The sequence below is a fragment of the Anas platyrhynchos genome, chromosome 14 (assembly GCF_047663525.1).
Source record: "Anas platyrhynchos isolate ZD024472 breed Pekin duck chromosome 14, IASCAAS_PekinDuck_T2T, whole genome shotgun sequence".
NCBI classification, from domain to species: domain Eukaryota; kingdom Metazoa; phylum Chordata; class Aves; order Anseriformes; family Anatidae; genus Anas; species Anas platyrhynchos.
Window position 1 is genome coordinate 13,674,402 of NC_092600.1, and position 21,827 is coordinate 13,696,228.

The window sequence follows — 21,827 nt, forward strand, 5'->3', positions numbered from 1 at the left end:
CCTGGGAGGGACAGCAAACTGCAGGGAAAGCCATCACCCTACACCAGGGCACCACAAGAGGCTGTTAGCTTTTGTTTCATTTATTCATTTTTAAGTCACTGTCTTCCATTTGCAATGGCTTGTGACTCTTCCAAAGCAGGGATTGTAGTAATTGCCTTGTTTAGGGAATGGGAACCAGGATGATTTGGCTTAAGTTATCAGCATTCCTGTATGAGCGCTGCCTGATGACAAGAGGTTGTTAAATTGTCCTCCCCAAATGTCATCTCTGTTGTACAGCCTCAGTTTCTACCATCCTAAGTGGCACTACAGGTGCCTCCCCACCTCCTGGCACAGCATCTTCAAGCCTTCAGGGCCTTTTAGAAAGGAAAACTCGTTCCCCTGCTCCTGCCTGTCCCACCCAGAGACCTCCTCCAGCCTCCCTGCTTTCCCTCGCTTCCTCCTCCCCACCCTCGTGTCAGTGAAATGCAAACCCAGCAGCACAAGCTCCATTTTTGAGTCATCGTGTTGGAACAGGTCTGAATTAATGCTTTCAGCTCCCCTCTCGTTAGTCGCTCTGCATTAGATCATCCTTTAAACGCACACAACCAGGAATTACTTGATCAGGAGTAAAACGGGTGAGCGCTGAGCCTCCGACTGAAGGGCTCCTCTGCCAGTGGCAGCAGAGCTCCCGTTTCCTACCAGAAGGAAGCACGATGCATGCCACCATATCCGTGTTTGGTTGTTTTGCTTTTCCCCCAAGCAGAAGTTACCTGATTTTGCAGAGCTAGGCCCAGCCTGCCCGCATCCCCAGCATCTCCGCTCCCATCCCATGACGTCCCTGGAAGACGGCCCCCTATTGCTGACACGTGCAACAGAAACATCCGGTGGCTTTAATCAGAAATCTGCACTATGTGCTTGTTTTTTAATGTGCCTGAGTTTATTTTCATTAAAGTAGCACAGAAATAAAGTTGATTTAATTTTGCGAGCTGCACAGCTATTAAAATCCATCTGTTCAGACCTATGAAACCTACCCAGAAAGCTGAGCTTCGTCTTAAGCTTTCCATAAAAATTAGAGTTCAGGAAGGTACATGGCACATCTCCTGCCCCAGAAAGAAGAACAAGCAAGGGAACAGCAGCAAAACCCCATGGCAGTGCCCAGCAGCAGCTCCTCCCTCCCTCCCTCCCCGTGCCCTCTGTGCTGCAGTCCCATGCACCAAAAGCGGTGCCAGGCTTCTTAAGCACCGTGCCAGCAGGATGCCTGGAGATCATCTCAGAGTCAGCTGGAAACACAGCACTTCGTGTCTGGTATAAAAACCTTCCGAGAGAGAGATCTAGGGAGAGGTGACAGAAGCTTTGATGGATATAATCTGGCCTCAGACAGGGCAAAACTTGCATGATTTAAGGGCAAAACACCACGTGGCTTGTGCACCTGTGATGTACACACTGAAACTGCTAGCCTTCAACTACTCTTTTGTTAAAAAAAGACAGAAACCACCACACTTTTTCTTTTCACCATCATGAAAACATTAGTGAGTGAACTATTCTACCAGCGTGGCAACCAGAGATTAAGAGTCCTATGCGCACTGTAATTAAGTTATGGTTAACGAGCCGATTCCTGGTGGGAGGGGGTACAAGTAACGGAGCAAAATGGAGTAAAAAAAAAGTGCAGTGTACAGAAAGATTTTGTTATTAAAATTGTGTATACTGTAAAACTGAACTCGCCTCTTTCTTCCTCCTTTTCCAAATAGAGGTGCCCAAAGCTCTCTTGCACTGAGTGCAGCCTCCATCCCTCGGGTGTCATAGCACCCCAACATTTTCCACGCCAGGTTTGGGCTGGTCCATTTATTGGAACTGCATCACACACAGCCCTTGCTGCTTCCCTGCAGGAAGCAGAGCTCTTCTCAGCCTGGATGCCTCTTGACTAGCAGGAGTTGCTCATACAGCAGGGGAAGGAGCGTGGACCCTCAGTCCCTGGTGGGGCAGCAGCTGGGGTGCAGCAGGTCCAGCGGGACCGCCGTGCCCTGCCAGGAGATGTGCAGGGACAAGAGACCCCTACCACTGAGAGATGCCAAACGAGCAGCACATCGCCCCGGCTTTGAATTGCAGCAGCCCAGGAAGCACACGGGCTGCACCTCCCTGACGAGTGTCCTTTCTGTGGGCTCCTGTAATGAACAGGAGTGGTGCTTCAACAGCACGAGGGAAATTTCTCATGTAGGCAAGTGACAAGTTTGCAGACACAACCCAACAGACTTGATATAACAGCTGAAAAAGGAGGAGTTTCAGGATGTTCTAAGGTGGCTACATGCACTGAACTGCCTGCTAAAGTCAGTTTAGTGACTGAGCCTGAGCTGCATTTGCATTTTTCTTGTGCAAAAGGTTTGGCTACAACAAATTCTCCTAGGTTCTCACTGCCAGCTGGCTAACCACTCCTCAAATCCTTCTCATACTTCAAAGCAGCACATGATAAGCCTATTTTCTTAAACATTCAAAGAGACCAATTTTAAGACAAAGGCCATCTTTCTAAAATGCAAAGCCAGTTGCTTTCACAGGGAAAGGCAGGATGCGTAAGAGGAAAAAAAATGATGCTCAGAAAATACTATGCAAAACTCTTAAAACCAATTAGTAACAAGGAAATATCAACATCCCTAGCAGCTAGCTTTTAAACGTAGGCTGTGTTAAGACAACTGCAAAAAAAATTTGAGACTAAAGAATCTGGCCAGAGAGGACTGCACAAACGGACTGGGAGCTGAAGCACACCCAGGCGAGCGCCGCCCGCCTCCTCCCAGCAGGCGTGCAGGGCAGGGACAGGGCTCAGCGCAAGCCTTCATCTGCCCATGAAAGGCTCAAGTTATGTTCATGAGAAAAGGTTCTTTATTAAATTGTTCCCTGTCAACAGTTTCATTGCCATTAGGTAGTAGGAAAACAGTTGTACTATTAAAAAGCTTCACCTGTCATATTTGACATCGAGAGCCCTGTGCTCTGGGAATTATCCCATGAAACAAAAACTGACTGCAATTGCCTCATTCACTGAATTCTGCCTTTATTTCTGTGTTGAATGACTGAAGAGGTTTGGCTACTGAGGGCATTCAGCAAACACTTCCAGGCTTAAAGGTAACCAAAATATTTTAGTTCTGCTGCTGTTTTTAACCAATACGGTCTTACAAATTCTTTTTTTTTTCCATCTTTCTTAACCTGTTAAAAGGATGAGACCAAGACTTAAATACACACAAATCATTTGAGAGCTTCTGAACCAGCATCACAAGCACAGCAAGGAGCTGAGCAGAGACCACAGCAGTGTCTGGCCGTCCATCTCGAGCCCAACACAAGGTCATCTCTCCAATATGTGGCACACGCACGCAGAACTGAAGTGGTATTCTGCACCACCAGGACATTTTAAGAAACTGGTACATCCTCCTTTTAAAAATACCAAATTACATTATTTTAAATGCAGTTCGAGCAAGTTAATCCTGTTTTCTCCCAGCAGACTCCACTACTTGTATGCTGAATACTTAGACAAACTAGACAAAACGCTTTTATTTTTCTCTTCCCTAAAGAAGGGTGCTGTGCATCCACTGTTTGACATGGGTGTATTATGTTTTATATCAATTTAGAAAGCAGCTTTATTTCATGAAAGGTCTGGAAGCAGAAAATGTTCATCCATCAAGAAGGTTCCTAAATAATGAATGGGTCAATTCTTTACAGTCAAAAGCAATTAATTTTCTGTATTATAATCAGAAGAATAAATCTGAAAAATCCATTCTAATGGCTCTGAATCCGAAGGTAGCATGGCAGCTGAATTTTTAATTTTAAAATACAAGAGCAACGAGGACTTCTGCTGTTTAAACATACAATCTTCTACCAAACAGAACAGCTTTACTGCATATTTAATAGGTAGAACAGGTTTTGTGAGACCGCGTGAGATTAAAGCCAGCTCTAGATACAGGAAATGCATTTCAAGTAGAAAGGTCCTTCCAAGACGCTTCCCAACCATACAGCTACAGAAATCCTGAAATATCCTTTACGAAGTGTACAAACTATTGCAGAAAAGCTTATTGCAAGAAGTAGCGCTACTTATATGATTGCAAAGAGCTAAAAATATTGAGAAGAGTGTGAAAACGAAATCCAGCTCAGCCCTACAGTAAGTACTTTTATTATGAGCTATTTGCTCTCTCCTTTAGCTCCTAAATAATCCATCACACGCCCTGAACCTCTGGCTCAAAAGCCATGTGCTGGTTAACTGGGACTATCATTTCCTGCCCTCAAACAGACTCCTTCAACCCTGATACCACCTTAAGATTTTAATCTTTCAGAGCAGAAAAATTGTCGTATTAATAGAGCTCTTACTAAAGCTAATAATGATCCAATCTGTTAGCAGCGGGAATATGGGCGAAGGGATTGGGACGCAGACTGTAAATGAGCTCCTGTCACCGAAGGCACAGCACGATGGCTCACAACAGGAAAACACACGTGCATTCCCCTCCGGTGAAGACATCTCCGGAAGGTTTGTTAGCACTCAGCTCAGCGTAAAGTGGTGCTGAGATCCCCGAGTCAGCTCTCCTGCCCCACGAGGAGCCGTGCAGCGGGCGCATCCTCAGCATGTGCCGAACCAGGAACAAACCCGCAAGGTGGGGAAGCCAAAGGTCCTGTGCCTAGCCCCTCAGGGAGATGAAGCACCACCTCTGCTTTCCCTTCGGATAAGATGCGATGCCTCGGGAGAGGCGTGGAGCTATTCATTGATCAAGCCCAGCCCTGAAGCGCAGCATCCCCAAACCCCCAAACCAACAGCCACAGCTGTTGTGCCAAGGTCTACAGAGGCTTAGGATTCCCTCCATACTTGAAATTCTGGCTGAATAATTTAAGAGCGAAGGAATTCCTCTTCAATCTTCCCAGGTAGTCCTGGGGATGGAAACGGCCATGCCACTGCCCTCCCGGGTAGGACAGAAAGGTGTCACCCAGCTCAGCACCTGGCGGGAGAGGAAAACTGGGACGCTGCTGCCAGAGATGGGGCACAGGCTGCCAAAACTGCCCTCTCCTTTCAATAACTGGAAGCTGTACGGGTATCAAGTGCATACTTTCAGGGTTCAGACCTTCAGGAATTTAACAGCCACAGGGTAGGCAGGCAGAGAAAGCCACCTCTCGTTTATATTCTTCTCTACAGATGACCGATTTAGCTCTGGGACATCTATCAGCACCATGGCAGCTGTGAAAGTTGGAAATCAGGGAGCGCTGACTGTATGACAGATGCCTTTTTCCTGCAATTAGCATCTACTCCTAAGACACCAGGAACTTAAAAAGGTTAAGGTTAGACATTTGATTAGGCTGGACTACAGGAAAAAATACAGCGGCAGGCACTGCATCTCTGACACACCACCCGAGGAAAATAAAAAGCACTGCACCCTCAGCAAGTTGCTGTAGGTTAGGGTGGCAGCAAACTTCCCAGCCCATCCTTTACTGACAGCACGGAGCAGCATGCTCAGTGTGCTCTGCGTAGGGAACTTTTGCCAAGTGTTAGCCTGCCTGTAAGTGGAGAGTAATTCTCTACTTCAGAGCAGCTGAAATGTGTCATTCCTTTGGATTAGGGACATCTGCTGCCCATAGCTAAACTCACTGGACACCCACGCAGCCCGCAACGATGTGGTCAGGAGTAAGGCATTGCAGGGATCTAGGGGCCACACGCTGCAGCTGCAATACCCCTCAGCCTGGGGAAGCACCGAACAAGCTGTGACGCCTCGTGCACGCCACGTTTCGGATTCACTGGCAGCACAGGCGTTTGTTGACAGATCTGGAACCTGGAGAGAACCAACACTTTGTTCCAAATGGGAGCAGCATTTATGGAATGAATTCCCGGCTCTGCTCCCATGCCACAGAGCTACCCTCACCAGCAGGAGCTGGCACAGCACAGCCCCCCGAGGAGCAGCGAGGTCCCGACGTGCTGCAGCTGCACGCACACCCACAGCAGCGTTAGGTGCAGACCTGGAAGCGCTCCGTGCCGTCCTCTGACACAGCTCAAGACGACTCGGGGATCTTCCCGTGACTAACAGCCACCTGACAGCACGCTGTAAAACACTGAAGACAAATGAAAGCACTGACGAAGCGGAGAACTACTCCAGTGCAGCACACAGATAAATTTCAGGGATATTACCCCTTCATATCTACAACTGTCCGTGGACAACAATTAATTTGACAAAGCGTGCCAATGAGAGTGTCCAGAGACACATGAAAAAGTTTTATACTACATTCAGATGAGCCGGTGCTATTAGAGTGCTGAATGCTTGCTCCTTCTCAGTGGGCTCTCCATCATTTAAATAAGCCCAAGTAAAGCTGCATCATCAGAAGAGGAACTCTCGGACACCTATTTTCACTGTCCATTTATTCCAAACCAGTCATCTTCATCAGGCAAATTAGTAAGTGATCATCAGCAAAAACCAGTTTCAGTTGTTTATGCAAACTTAACTAGATCACAGCACATTCCTTCTGCTCACTGCAACTCCCCCGACCGCAGCCCGCACCGTTGAGACTGCAGCTGGAAACCCAGGAAAGCAGAGGGACCCACTCAAAAAGGATGAGATTAGGTAATGAAACAACCCAACCGCTCCATTCCTCTAAAATACTTAATTCCATACACGTAAGGAACATGGAAAAACCGTAATGGAGATGTGACACAGCAGAGTGCACATGAAACAATGCAAAGTGTACACAACCAGTGTCCCCGGGGTACTAACTGCAAATAACATTTAAAAATCAAAAGTTAAATCTCAAAAGAAAAAAAAAAATCAATAGCAAGGAAGTTCTCCTAGGCAGTGCAGACAAAACCTCCAGCAATTCAGCTTGTAGGAGGGTTTGTGCCTCAGCTGATGGGGACCTGCACGCGGCACAGATGTAATCGTGGCACCAGACTCCTCCAGTATTATGTTAGTCAATAACTTCACATTATTTTCATCTGTATAAACCAAATCTGGTCATATCCTACCCTAACCTATGTCTGGTAAGATTGCGTGCCTACTTCACAACCACCTTTTTTTCTGAGCTGACTTATTAGGAGCTGCAGGCCATCTGTCCTGCACCTTGCCTATTTCCTGGTCATCTAAACCTGCAGCCAGCCTACGTGCTGCTGGTTGCCATACCCTGCTTTAAGTGGGTAAACTCTGCTAAACTATTACTCATTTTTATCCTGGGTTTTGTTGATACTGAGTTTCCTACATTTGCTTATGCAAGACATGTTTTAAGCTAGTGAAAGGATTCGGACTAAGTAACAAGACCACATACCTGACAAAGCCTGCTCACAAAGCACAATATGCGAGAAACGACAATAGCTTCCTGCGATCTGACTCAAAAAAAAAACATTCTGAGCAGAAAAAAAGAACTTTTTTGATTATTAAAACAGCTTCTTCCAAGGCCATTACATAGATAGATTTATGTTTTGACAAGCTTTAAAAAAATTCAAATGCAATGCATTGGGAAAGGCCTATTTTACCATTATCTTTTATCAAAAGCATTCTACTGCCTTTGAAACAGATATTTCAAATTAGTAACATATTTGTAGTCTTTCCATTAATATAAAATGCTCTGGAAGTCTTACTTCCTCATCTGAGGGCTACAATTTGCAGTTTTACTCTTGCACAGTCTGTTCCCTAACAGGAAAATCAGGAGAACACACTGGTTACTCGTCTAACAAATTTCACGACATTTTATCTTTAATGGCAGCTCACCAAAATCCTCAGGACCACCCCAGGCTAAAACCCATTCCTAATCCCACCTACCTTGCTCCAGAACTGCCACTCCAGGGCAATGCTGGAAGCACTGGGAAATACCAGGGCTGGTTCACCACCACACGGGGCTGGTTGGTAAGCAGCTCATCTCTTCATGCGAGGCGCCAAGTTTCATTCCAAGCCCAGGCAGGAGCCCAGCTCCTAAATAACTACTAACCTGTAACACATCCGCACACACAAACCCTGCTTGGCTCCAGCTGCACGGGTAACTACCAGTTTCATTCAAATGTCTTCACAGGCAATAGCAACTGAGCAAGTGCTCCTATAAGCAAAGGTGAAATCAAAGCTTTAAAATTACTGTGCAGCGCTATCGATGTATTATTTCTTGAGGGAAAAATGATATTGCGACAGCACAAAGTAATTTTTTTACCATTATATTCACTACTGATCTTGGGGAGGAGGGGAAGAGATGAAAAAGATCTCTGGTCTGGAAAATAGAACAGATTAAAGTGGTACGAAATGTTTGCGAAAGAGCTTTACCAGGTAATGGAGTTAGCAGTCTTCTCTCGAGGCTTATTCTTATATCTAAAGAAGTCAAGGGCATGGGTTTCATGGTAACACACATACAGGCTCTATGCCTCTGCAACACATTTCCACCACAAAGGCAAAAACATTTAGCCATACAGATGAGGAGTAATGCTAGGAAAGTCACCCTTTCTCAGCGTGCATCCTCATCTCCTTAAAAGCCAAAAGGAAAGCTGAGATGGGCAGCACAGCACACCCTAAAACCGAGTTTTCCTCCTAGTTTACATGAAATCATGATTCAGGGGTAAAACCAGGACTGAGGCACAGTTAGGACAACCTCTAAAAGCAAGATTTCAACCCAGCACATCCGGAATCTTTTGCAAAATGCAAGAGGTTTGTACTTAGCACCTTGAACATTTGCCAGTTGAGCTCTGACAGCCAGGCTGCAAGGCTCGAACTTGAAATTGGTTAAATCTGGCAGCTTTCCCCCACCCCTCCTCAAGCAGCAAACTCCTTCCCCACCCATCCTCCCTGGACGGCTCTATCAGTTCACATCCAGCCATCAGGTAGGAAGGAGAGGCACCCAAGCTCTACTTTACAGGACTCCAGCTGCAAAGAGGTTATTTTGCAGTGGGCTCAGTGCCCTACTGCACCTCCAAGTGAGTTTGCAGACCTGTTGTATTCCTTCTTTCTCCCCACTGCCCTTCCCCTGCTGTGAGTGCTCAGGATGCCGGGCTCAGGCTGCTCCCTGCTATGCTAAGCCGAGGGGAGGTCTCCTCCTGGACCAGGGCTTCAAGCCCAGCTCTCCCTCAACGCAGCAGAAAGCAAAAAGAAAAAGACAAATTGCAATGGAAATCCGGTGAACTGGCACCATTCTGTAGTGAAAACTCTCTGAGGCTTTACAAGGTGGGTCTGCTCAGAGCCCTGAGAAGCACCCACCCAACTTGCTGCTAAAAGCTCTGTTTAGCCCCGGGGAGCTCCTCCTTGCAGGCGAGAACTGCGCTGGACCACCTCTGACCCCACAGCCATTGGGTGAGGCCTGATCCACACCGCCCTCGACTGACAGCGGAGGAGCTGCAGGAGGGCAGCACAATATTTTTGTCAATACTTACGGCTGTTTCCCCAGCAGCGGGTTTGCTGAATGACAGCTAGTTTAGCTTGGACACAGGTCAATTCGTCTCACTTGCAGTATCGCTGGGCAGATCGGCGTGGCAGGATGGATGGGGGAACGTCCCAGAACACCAAATCAGAGGGACAAAGTGCTGCTGAGCCACAAGACAGCTGCTGGGGGTGGTGAGTAATCTGCTACCGTGGAGTCTCTTTTTTACAGGCTTAATTTTTCATTTTTATGTTAATTGGTAACCTAGTCTAAAGAATATCTCAAGTTTTCCCTTTGTGAATTACACGAACTAATAGATATATCCAGAAGTATGAAAAGCAGTCTGAGGCTTACACCCAAAGTCATTGTAAAAGCCTTGAAATATTTTAGTTTTTATCATACTTTACGTGCATGTGAAAGGCTTTAGAAATAGAACAACTAAAATTGGAACAACACAGACCCCTGCAAAACTCAAATTAAAAACAGTGAGCCAAGACAGCATATGCCCTTTCCAAGAGGAAGAGAATGCATTATAAATCTGGGAATAAAGCCACCTAACTCCTGGCAAGACAGCTCAGAGAAACAGATAATAAAACAATCCTACCCATACAGTCATAAGACATTCAAAGCTAGAATTAATGTATCCTTTATTCATTATTAGAAATATAAATAGCTTTAGTTTGTGACAGATTTTTAAGTATTTCCTGTAGAAAAGGATTCAGCACACTTACCCTGCAACATAGCAACGAAAAACTAGACATGAAGTTGTCTTCAACAGGAAGCAAGAGGCACCGAAATAACTGGAAATAGCACCAAAAGCTGACTAACTGCCGAGGGACTAGCTAACGAGCACCTCTAGCCTTACCAGCACCAAAAAGATGAGAAACATCTCCTCTCCCTCCTACACACAGATCCTGGGAACTTCACTCTCCTCCACGGAAGAGGAAATTGCTTGAACCAGGAACGACCTGGCTGACCACGAGGGTGCTGATGCTGAAGAAAGCCAGCAACCTCGTAGCTGCTCCGCTCACCTAAAGCGAGCGGCTCCGAGGAACTGTCCAGGATTAGAAAGGCACTAAACCGTGGCATGCATAATGTCATACTTTGCAGAGACACTATCAAGCCATTATTTACTAAGTTAACTAATTAGACAGCCACCCTTGCAGATAATGAGGATGCATTAAAGTATTTAAAATTCTAGCACAAGCCTGACACATACAAAGTGGCTGCCCTTCTTCAAAAGAAAACTAGTGTCAAAGGAAATAAACCATTTAGGAACAGTCAGCACATCTGAGGAGGAGCGGCACCGTGGCATCAGCTAAGTGTTCAGAAAAAGGAAGCAAAGCAAATCAGACAAATAGGGGACGCAAAGGTACCTCGCGTTTGTATTGTAGCAGCCACTACTCACAAAGAAATCATTAGATAGATGACTTAAATCATCATGAGAGATGATAAAGCAGCAGCTATTCAAAACAAACAATTAATGTACAGAACTGTACAATCTGGTGCAGTGAAACAGGGAAATTGAAGGCACTTAAGCTGATAATGATCTGAAAAACACAGTTGGTTAAATTCAGTTTCACACCAAGCAATAAGCTGTAACTGAACACAGAGCTCGCTGCAGCCTAGTACTGAACAGACACTTTCCTTTACACGCACCCTGCTTCAGACGTGGGGAATATAACCAAAGCCACAGAGAAAGGCTACAAAAAGCATAAGATAAATTCATCTGTCTGCTAGAAATGACACCGGGAACACTCTGGGGCAGCACGAGGCCCCTGTACACTTTGTACACTTGATATAGCCTTGCCCTTTCAGAAAGGTTTCCTGAACTCCGGCTGATTTGGGGGAGCAGGAGGGGAGAGATGTTCCCAATGCCTGACAACGCCAGGAGATGTTTTCACAGCTCCATAAAAACAGCTGAAGATAAAAACGCAGAGGTTTAGAGATTTCAGCATCTGTCACCAAAAAGGTGTTTTTTTTCCATTATCCGCAAATAAGTCTTCAGAGTGTATGGGGAGTCCGAGGCCATGCTTAATCTGCTTTTTTTGCTGCTTAATCACTACCATTTCTTCTACATTTGCATTCCCCCTCGGATCTCCTGACCCTTTTAGCAGCAGCTCCCATCGCCTGGTCCCGCAGCATCCGTGCACACCTGAGCAGCAGCAGGAGAAGGTGACGCCCACCCGGACCCGGCATTGCCATCAGCCTGGGCAGGGAGCTCAGCCCCTGCTGCATGAGCTCTGTGATACAAAGCCTGCTTCCAGCTGCCTCTTCCGACTCAGCCCAAGAACGTAAATTCGGAAGCCTGGAAGGCCCTGCCCTCCTCAGTCACAGATGTGATTTCAAAGATCCCACAGGAAGGGCTGCGACCGCCTCGCAGGCCATTAGCTCCAAAGGGGTCAACTGCTCAGGTGCAGGACAGAATGGCTTCAGTTTTCTTCCCCTACCTGAACCTCATTTCAGTTATTTCCGCATTAACTTCTCATTTTCTTGGCTTTTTTCAGTCCACTGACCTCTAGAATTGGGATTCTTTGACTCCTGGAGAAGTGCCCAAGAACTCATTCTGCCTCTAAGGAAATTCACATTTTGGCATTTAAGGGGAACTGTATCAAGTGATAGAGCTGCAGTCTTATTTTGTACTTGACATCAGAGCTCTCCTGTCACCTTCTTTCCCTGAAATGACTCAATGAAGACAGTTCTTCTGAAGTTGTCCTCAAAGGAAAGGTTCAAAGCTGCCACAGGGATGAGCGAGCAAGCCCCAGGCTGCCAGAGGAGCATGCAGGGTATGGCCAGAGGCTCAGGAAATTTCCCCCTACACAGCCCAAGAAGCTGAGCAGTGAAGTAGGGAAGATACACAAATGACCTCCGCTCCCCCCTCCAAAAAAGAAAAAAAGAGGGAATTCAAACCTGACAAAAGGCACCTGGCTGGATGCTGTAACACGGCCAGCTGCTCAGCATCCACACCAGCAGAATTACTTGCTGGGGTTTGGAGGCACGTGGTGACTGCTAATGAAGGTGTTTTGAGGAAAAGTTAATGCATCCTTAAAACAATACACAGTGTTTGGTTGAAAAGAGGTTACCGAGTAGATGGAGGTATCAGGGCTTGGGCCACCACTGATGCTCATGGCCGTAATTCACTTGCCTGAAAATGAGAAGCGTCCATCACGACCGCCTAACTGGGGACAGAGGCTGACTGGGGGGGCTGCAAACTGGCCCTGGGTTATCCCACTCCTGAGGAACCAGGATTTTTAAAAGAATGATATACCAAAGTTGCTAACAGGCATCTTCCGGAGTGAACCTGAAACCCATCAACAGAAGTGGTGATAAGTTGGTGCCAGGGAAGAAAAAACTCAAAATATAGATAAATCTCAAGCATGTAAGCGAGGGGTGTCTTGGAAGAAGTCATAAGAAGACACTTCAGGATCTCCAGCATTCCCTTAATGTTTCTCTCAAAGAGAACTAAAGACATGAACAATGACAACTGTATTCACACATCAAGACAACATCAATAAATTTAAAAATACCAGAATTATCTAGTCTGGTATATTTTAAGGTCTTAAATGCCCTGACTTGCCCCAACTGCCCCTAGGTACAGCCTCTAACTATACAGTAAGTTCCTAAATTTGTCGTTAAAAAGTGCCTGCCCTACTTGTAGGTGAGAATCATAGTCTAAAATTTAATTAACTGAGCACACAGGCAATAAAAAGTACATCTTTGTATTTTTCCAAGGAGTCCGTCTTTTAAGTAAGAGACCAACATGTATTCCATAGAAGTCAGGCAGATGAAAGGCAAGCTAGAACGCAAATCTGGAGCAAGCAAAAGCAGGAGGGCCAGAGAAACCCCCCTCCGGGCACACCTGCGTGCTGCCAGAACACCTTTGCCTGCCCCAGCTAATAAACCAGTCTGCAAGCAGCAGGACGAACTTGCCCGCATGCACAGGAGCTGGAACTCAGCTCTCAAATTATCGCCCTGCACACCCCCACGTCTCCTGAGCTCCCTTTGCTGCACAGAGCTACCTCGCTCTCGAGACGCTGTACCTACAAAGTTGAAAGGACCAGAAAAAAACCTTTCTGCTTTCAAAACCTTTGTATTTTCCTAAGCAGTATCAGGCTTCATTTTTCAAGCTTTTTTCCACAGGTTTTATAAAGTAACTGATAACGTCAATTCGAGTTACCATATTCAGTAAAACACAGCTGACAGCACCTCGGGCATACAGAAAAGATTCAGAGCTGAGAAGCTTGTTTTTTTTTTTTTTCTTTTTTTTTTTTCTGGCCACATATGGAAGCAGCGGAGCACCCTATGAATGGCAAAAGCCTGTTTCTGACAGTCGAAGGCTAACATACATGCAGGATGAGTCAATAACCCACGAACAGCTGCACATCACGCAACATTTAGGTTCAGCCTGAAACACACAGATGATAGGGAAAAGCACTCACACCATATTAAAGGCACAGCCCCTCGTGAAAGCATGCTTAGATGGATGGGACCTTGCCTTTTCACTGACTCCTGCTAATTTCGCAAGTGCCCTGCCTCCCCCCTCGTGGCTGGATGCCCAGGGAAACGATTGTTGGTTTTATTTTTAATTGGCGCTGAGAAAAATGCATCTTTTAGTGCACCTTTGCGAGGAAGTTCTCAGCCTGAAAGCCCAGCGCTTTGTTGCCGTATCAATTCAGCAACGACAACCTTGGCTTTCTGAGCAAGCAGCCTCCACAGGCACAAAGCGAGGCTTTTCAAGGAGCTCTGAGCAGAAGGGGGCTGAGCCCTGGCACGAGCAAGTTGTTTCTGCATCTCCTCTCCTCTGCCCATTCGCCTCCACCTCTTGTCCCTCCTGCTGCAGGAACACGGCCCTGTGCAAACCAGAGGGAAACCAAATTTTTCTCCTCTATTTCAACAGCCTTTTAAGATATGGCTTAACCCTCATCCTTTCCTCGTGCTAGAGGAGGATTAAGTCACTCTTCTGCCTCTATTTACATTCAAGAGGGCTGCCACTACTTGGATAAGCCACAAGTGCTAATTATTCCGTATTGATTTAGTTGACTTTCCGGGACAAAGTAGGTCTGGAGCTCCAGGAGACATTATGAGCATTACAGAACATCAGCTTTCCTCAACAGGAGAGAACAGGTTAGGCAAAGAACACGGTCTGGATGGTAAATACCACCTCACCTAGAGCAGATACCCCAGGTTCTGGTCAAAACCTGTACTGCCTGCACAGAGGTCTTTTTAGAAATGAAGAGATATAAGCAAGCAAAAAGAAAAAAAAGAGCTTAACAGTTTTGCCTATCACCAGAGAAGCGGGGAGGATATTACTGTTAGCAGACCATAACACAGCCATGTGTGCACACGCAGTGCCTGTGCTTTCTCTCACTCTTATCTTCTAAATCCCATTGTGCAGGCAGATAGGAACTTAATCCGAAGTCGGTATTAGAGCTGGGCTAAAGGAAAAAAGGGGAATCCGGGACTTGAGATGCAAGTATTTTGTTGTAATGCAAGAAGTGTAGCATTCCAGCTTTGTAATAATTCCATCATCCCTTTCTTCCAACAAGAGAAATTAAAAAGCCCAGTTGTGTGTGTAATACTTCTGCACACTGAGAGCATGATCCTGCCAGAGGCTAAAAGGCTGTTTATCCACAGATGAGCAGTCACTGTGCAAACTTACATGCTCTGTTCTATCTATACTCCCTGATTTTGGCTTTGAGAGAGTACTCAAGTATCACTGAATAAAGCTTCACAGTTGGCAACTAAATATATTATCTTACGTAGGCAGATAAAGTTCAAATATTTTCCTACAAAACAGCAGAATTCTGAAGTGGACTAAGTCACAAAACAGAATTTTAAGCAGAATCCACGCATAACATTATAGCATATTTATGTAAAACGGTTTACAGCTCAGCACAAGTAAAATGCTGCTAAACACCAAGCACCACACCACGATCAAGTGGGCACAGCTCAAGTCTTCCTTCCACCAAGCTTCAGGAAGTGTTTGGACAACACTCTAAGACTGATTTTTTTTTTTTATTTTTATTTTTTGGGAGGGATGGGAGTGGGGGCGGCAGTGGTCCTTTGGAGACCCAGGAGTTGGACCTGATGATCTTTGTGGGTCCCTTCCAACTCTGATATTCTATGATCTTAAATGCCACCTGAACAACATTAAACCAAGAAGGGTCTGTATTTGTTACGTAGTATTAGGAAATACTAGATGTGTTAGCATTGCTGATAGCACATGCCTAACAAGAAAGGAGACGTGGACATTTCAATGTTACAAACCTAAAGGGTAGGGGCAGGAGAGGAAGGAGCTGGTGGGATGGAAGCCTTCACTGCCACACAAGGTACCCGCAGGACTCCGCTCTCAGGTTTAAGGACAGCACTAGGTTCAGCTCTGCTTCAGCAGAATTCAGCTGCTCCTCAAGGGCAGTGACCTTCCTTCTTGTTTGTGTATTTAGAATCTACAATAAAAATGCTGAGAAGCATGTTAAGACTGCAAGTAGGGACCAGTTACATAATTCAGTTCAGTCCAAATTCGAACTGCTGTCAAATCTCTTCAGTTTAAAAGTTATTGCTGCTGTTTGGCACCAAATGGTTAGCATGAGCTGAATGCAGCGCACGGAGGAGAGCAATGACTGCAGCCTGCAACAGGCTGCTCAACCCATCCGGGAACCAGACTGCAGGTGTGCCTTGGGCTTTCCTGACTTCTCCTAAGGATGCATTAAGACAGTCATATTCTTCTTTAAGGAATGCATTTTCACTGCGCAGCACAAAGGCTGCCTGAAGAAGTATTCAGGACTCTTAAATCCTTCTATTTCTTTCCATAGGCCTGGTGTTACTATGTAAGAAAGAAGAGTTTCCAGAACACCCTCTGTAAGCTACCTGGAACCTCCTTTTTGTGGCTCAAAAAACACCCAATTAATGCCACATGAAATTCTCATCATACTCATCAGGCTTCACTCCAAACATGCTCAGTTATTTATTCTACCTCACCCTGTAAGCATTACAAGCTTAAAAACAGTACCACTTGAGAAACTTATTTTTAAAAGCATCATCTTTGTCAAACCAGTAACATCTATGGCAACTAGCACCCAGCACACCAGCACAGCTCCCTTTCCTGAGCAGCAAGCTCCATGACAGGAAAATCCATCGAGGCTTTCAAGCCATGTCCATCACTTCAGCATCCGAGTGTCTTAAACTGACAGAAACAATATTAAAAAAAAGGAAGTGCAGATTATCTCAAGGCAGATTTTTATCAGCATCTATCATAAATATGGATCAGTCTGACATTTTACTTCATATCTATTTCCACAGAAACAGTTGCCTGAAAGGGCTATGCAAGAGCCCTTCCAAATACACGGATAAATCGTACACAAGTTAACAGTCGTGAAAATTCACGTGTTCCTTTCAGAGCTTGATGGGAATATAAAGCTGTGGGTCACTATTATTAATAGTATTATTAATAGGCAAATTCAGAATGAAAACCCATCTCCTTTCTATAAGTCACACGTGTCAGGAGTCCAAATACCCTTAATGGTCATTCTGAAGACAAAATTACTTCTCCCAAAACATACTGAAGATGTGAGCTAGGTACGCTCTCACCCATTCATTTTCAAGCACCGGAGATGCTCAAGGAAGCTTTAAGAAAGAAAAGCAAACCAGGACAATTAAGATCAGGAAAACAGTGCACTTGTTTGAAGAAGCACACTTTTGTAGCTGTGCTGAACACAGAAACAATGTGAAAAACAAGCATTTAGTAAATCACGAGAGCACCAAGTCTAAAACCAGAAGTGCTGAGATCTACTTCAGGTATCCTGAGAGCCACGGCACTCCTGCCAGCACGCAGGAGCTCCCACCAGGCAGTGCAGTGCAGCAGCCTGGGGTTCAGCTGCCCCACTTACCTTCAAGCTGTGCTAAAAGCCAATATTAGAAGAAATACAGACACCACCCCCCAGACACACCCTGCTTCAGGCCAAGCAGAAAATGGGAACGGGAAAGATGGGCTGAAATAATCTGTGCCTGGAATGCCTGCTCTGAAGCTGGCCCCAAATGGTTTTTCTCCATTTGCTGCCAAGCACCTCTAATGCAATCCAGACAGTCAAGGACACAGGCAGAATGATAATATGAAAGCATTAAAATTCCCGTTGAAATAGGACCTGTCAAGCTACTTTATGTAACATGATTTATCGTTTCCAAATGTAGTAACAAGGGATTTTATTGTACAAGAGCATGTTGTACACAATGGGGCTCTGGGTTCACATTCCATGCTAGCCAAACTAGAGTTTCTGACAAACTTTATGCAAGTACCAGTCTGAGTTATTTGTGTCTGCCCGAAAGGGTAGTTATAGGCATTAGAAATCGGTGGGGTATGGAATAGACTTTAAAATGAGACCTCTCTGCACCTTACGGTGCATACTAAATAGATCGAAACACCTGTGATTACTGCTGCCAAATGGCTCCAAAGCAGCGTTCATGGAAAGAAACCTAACAGCCCCCATTCCTCCAAAGCCTCTCCGTCAAACGGAGAAAATGGACTGTCAAAAAAGCCGAAGGAAGTCCTTATTTTCAGTCTTACATGTCAATCAGTTAGCCCAGCACAGCAAATTGGTGTCTTTTTCAAGTTCATTGTAGTCAAACAGAGCAGACTGAAAATTTCTGCTTTAGCTTCCAGCTGACATCCTGCACTTCCTAATCTGCAAAACCCCAACCTCAAAAAATATGACCTTGCATGCCTCCCATATTTAACACAGTCACTGAGATGAAGACAAGCTGCCCAAGCTCTGCACTAATAACACCCATGGGGAGTTACGGCACAGAGCACATGCTGTCACAGCTTGAGGTTTGTGGGGTTTTGTGGCTGCTGGACACGTTACCTCTCCATCCTACGTACCTGCTTCTTAAAGCTGCAGAAGTGTTTCGGCTCTCATCAGCCCACTGTTCTTTTTTATGAATTCACTTTAACTATTTTAGATAACTTGTGATGAAAGCTGTGTGTGTAAATTTGAGGTAGACTTGACCGATACAGTACAGAAAAGCAAAAACAAGCATTGTAACTGCTCTGTACGCTGAGGAAGAAGGTGCACCATCTGCTAGCATAAGGCCAATACTGGGATAAGTTAGTAGCACTGTCCAAAACCCTTCTGCTTCATATATTTTATCTGGGGGCAAACTAGAGCCAATCAATATCCACCCACATAAGATTATGAAGTTGTAACAAAATACAATAAAAACCATCTTCTGTGCCTACTCCTGAACTCTAAATGCCAGCTCTCTTACCAGCTACTTCCTTGGTGTAACACTGAACTTGAACGACATTCAAGGAGATGCTTTGTTCTGTCCTCCTGTCTCAAAGTCTGTCATCAATGACCAACCAGACTCACATATGCTGTGAATTTTATTTTTTTTAATTTCATTAATAAAATATACACTGTGAGCTCTCAGATGCAGCATCACACAAAGGTCTGGCTCTCACCATCGATTAGTTATATTACAAATTCAGCTGTGACTGAAGCGGGCAATTTATTGCATTCTAGGCAGTTGATCTCGGATCCAAGACCTCAGACTACTCTGCTCTTACAGTGCTAGTCAGAATCAATAATGAATTTTGTTAAACCTCCCCATTCTTGCTGTGCCATTCAGCACTAGCAATAAGTATAAAGCTTACTCAAAGTAATAAAAAAAAAAAATATCACACTCAGATATTCGTGTTTGCTATCTGAATCCAGGAGGGATCTGCAGTGCTAGTTTAAAAAGGAAAACTATTTTCTGTTAGAATCATGGGCTGAAATGAGCGAGAGCCGTAATGGAAGCCAGCTCTCCTTGGGGGAAAATGGAAGATGAAGAAGGAAAAAAAAACACTAAAAATTGAACGCTACAATTAAGGGATGAACAGTTGGCATTTTTAGGATATAAATCAAGACACCAGCTAATAAAATGGTGGATGAAGTTCAACAGACAGAGGCATTAAGCGATGCACAAGAGAAAGACGATCTGACTTAACGTTCACAAAAACAGACCACAACAACTACGACTCAGAAGCTAAATCTTCACATAGCAGTTTCATCAGCCCCTCCGAAAAACCCTTAGCAAGGGGGCAGCTGCCCTTGCACCGAACACTAACCAGCACCCAGCCCTCAGGACCAGGCTACAACCAGCTGATGCAAAGCTCTGTGAGAGACACAGATCTAGGCAGGCATCGAGTCCTCCTTCCCCCTACAAACCCCGTCCTACTGCACCGTGCTGTTTAGCAACGAGGGCCCAGCCAAAGCTGAAAGGTGGTGTTGAACGCCTTCCTTATGGCAAGCAACTAATAAAACTGGGACGCTTCATTCTGGGAAAGAGGAGGTAGAAGTCTGCTACGTGGTATGGCACAGAGAAGGGTAAGCAGGGAATAGCTGCTCAGTCTCTTCTGAAATCAGATGGAGGGAACAGCAAACCGAACAGACAGAAGGGCGCCCTGCTTCGAACAAAAGGAGGTGCTGCTTCATGCCACACGATTCATCTTCTTCAGCAAGGAGCCTTCCAGCTTGTGGGTGCTGCAAGTTCACGAGGGTTCAGGAAGAAACTAGAAATTCAAGGGGGAAAAGTCCAGCACGAGCTATTAAACACAGCCAGCAATGCCAGCTCTGGAATTACCCGAGCTACAGACTGCTGGCATCTGGGAGCTATTTTGGGCCAGTCAGACTACATCCTTCCCTTGTCACTGTCCTCCTTCCTGTAGGCATCCGCCATTCACTGCTCTCAAGACAGGATTCTGGCCTTGATGTAAATTTAGTCTGACCAATTTGGGCCAGTCTTCTGTTTTGCAAATAGTTGTAACAGGTGTGCCAGATGGACACCGATCCAAGAAAAGATACAAACTTCTGTAACAAACGAGTGAAGGAGCAACTCTTGCCCTTCTTCTAGCTATGGGTTTCATCACCATGCCAGCAAATGCAAGGGTCAAGGGGACCTGTAGTTCAATTTCTTTATTACTGAAAATTGTTTTCAGACAGAAGTTTCTGCCACACATCATAACACAGCCAGCAACGCTTGAAGACTTACAGAACCCTCGGGGACAGGCCTGAAGAGACAGCTAAACCATGGGTCCAAACCACTAAACTTGGAGTTATACGCAACCTGTGGAAAAAGCCTTTTTATTACCAGAGATCTGAAAGAAAGCCCAGAAGCTAGAGGAAGTCACTAAAACAGAAGGCATTTAAAACTAAAAGGGAATCTGCCTCAAGATATTCCTGTGCTTCAACCTTTTCAGCGTATTGCTCATCCCCGTTTTCTCTTTGAAAAAAACAGGTCTCTTGGTCATATTCTACCATTCAACATTTATGATGCACTGCAAGTATCGTGCAATTAACAGATTTAATGCCCAATTCATTTCCATCTTTAAAGGTAGGATGGAGAAATGCACAACAGGAGATGGCTGGGTGCCGTGCTGTTGGTATCTCGTATATGCACAATACAGTAATAGCAGAGGAAACATTAAAAGTAGCACATCCCTGCTCTTCCTGTAGATGAACCAAATGCTTTTATAGGTCCCCAGCTATTATTCATTCTTCAGCTTCATCATCCTGTATTTTTTTCTACCCTCAGTATGGATTTTCACACACCATCCCACATTTTCACCATAATTTATCTATTGCTTTTTCCACTCCATTTCACTGAATTTCTAATCTCATTTTCCCAACTTCACTGTCTACAATCACAACATAGCACTGACTTTAAAAAATTCAGTATGCTCCACTAATTTCACAATGTGTTAAAAGAGATAACATAGGGAATACATTCTTTCCATCTCCACGCGATTACTTTAACTTGCATAACGGAGACAGAAGTACACAGCCAGAGGAGCACGATAGGCATTATGGCACAAGGAAGTCAAAGCTCTGAGATCTTACGCAGGTATTGACCATCTATCAAGGAGAGAAACGCAACCAAATCTGTTGTGCACAAGACTGAGCATTTACTTCCTCCCCATTTTTAATTAGCATTTGGTGGATGCTTTATCCTCAGCCATGCTGATAGGCCTGCATCCAGTCCAGCAGCACATTTGTTTGAGGGATTACCACGGACGCCTCATATACTAATAAAACACCCTGCTCTGAAAGGCATCTCAAAGGGCGCAACGTGGTGGTTTGCTCCCCAGCTGCCATCTCCAGTTCTATACAATATCAATGCCAAGCACAAGCTACTTTCACAAGCAATTAAGGAAGACTACATGAAGCACCTAGCTCAGCCCACAGGCTACGTGGGACTTGTCTTTCAGTTTTGCTCAATTACTTTGTCCTTGTCTTCCACTGGTAAACAGAAACCCTCATTTTATTTTCTACCTTTCACTGCACGCCTCTGTTCTCCAAATAACAACCACCTAAGTCTCGCACACAGACTTTGGACTGCTTATTTCACGCTGAAGTAGCTTTCACCAAAAGACAGCAGAATCACGGGTAAGGAGGTAAGGTACCTAACACAGCAACCTTGCTAAACAAATTCTGCCAGCTGAAGAAAATCTTTGAGCTAAGTTTTACCTCAAACATGCT

General features: G+C 45.1%; 1 protein-coding gene across 1 annotated transcript in view; it reads right to left on the reverse strand.

The window, feature by feature from the left end:
• Positions 1–21,827, reverse strand: part of CTNNA1 (catenin alpha 1) — a 111,916-nt gene that overhangs the window by 59,037 nt on the left and 31,052 nt on the right. The gene's annotated exons all lie outside the window — the stretch shown is intronic.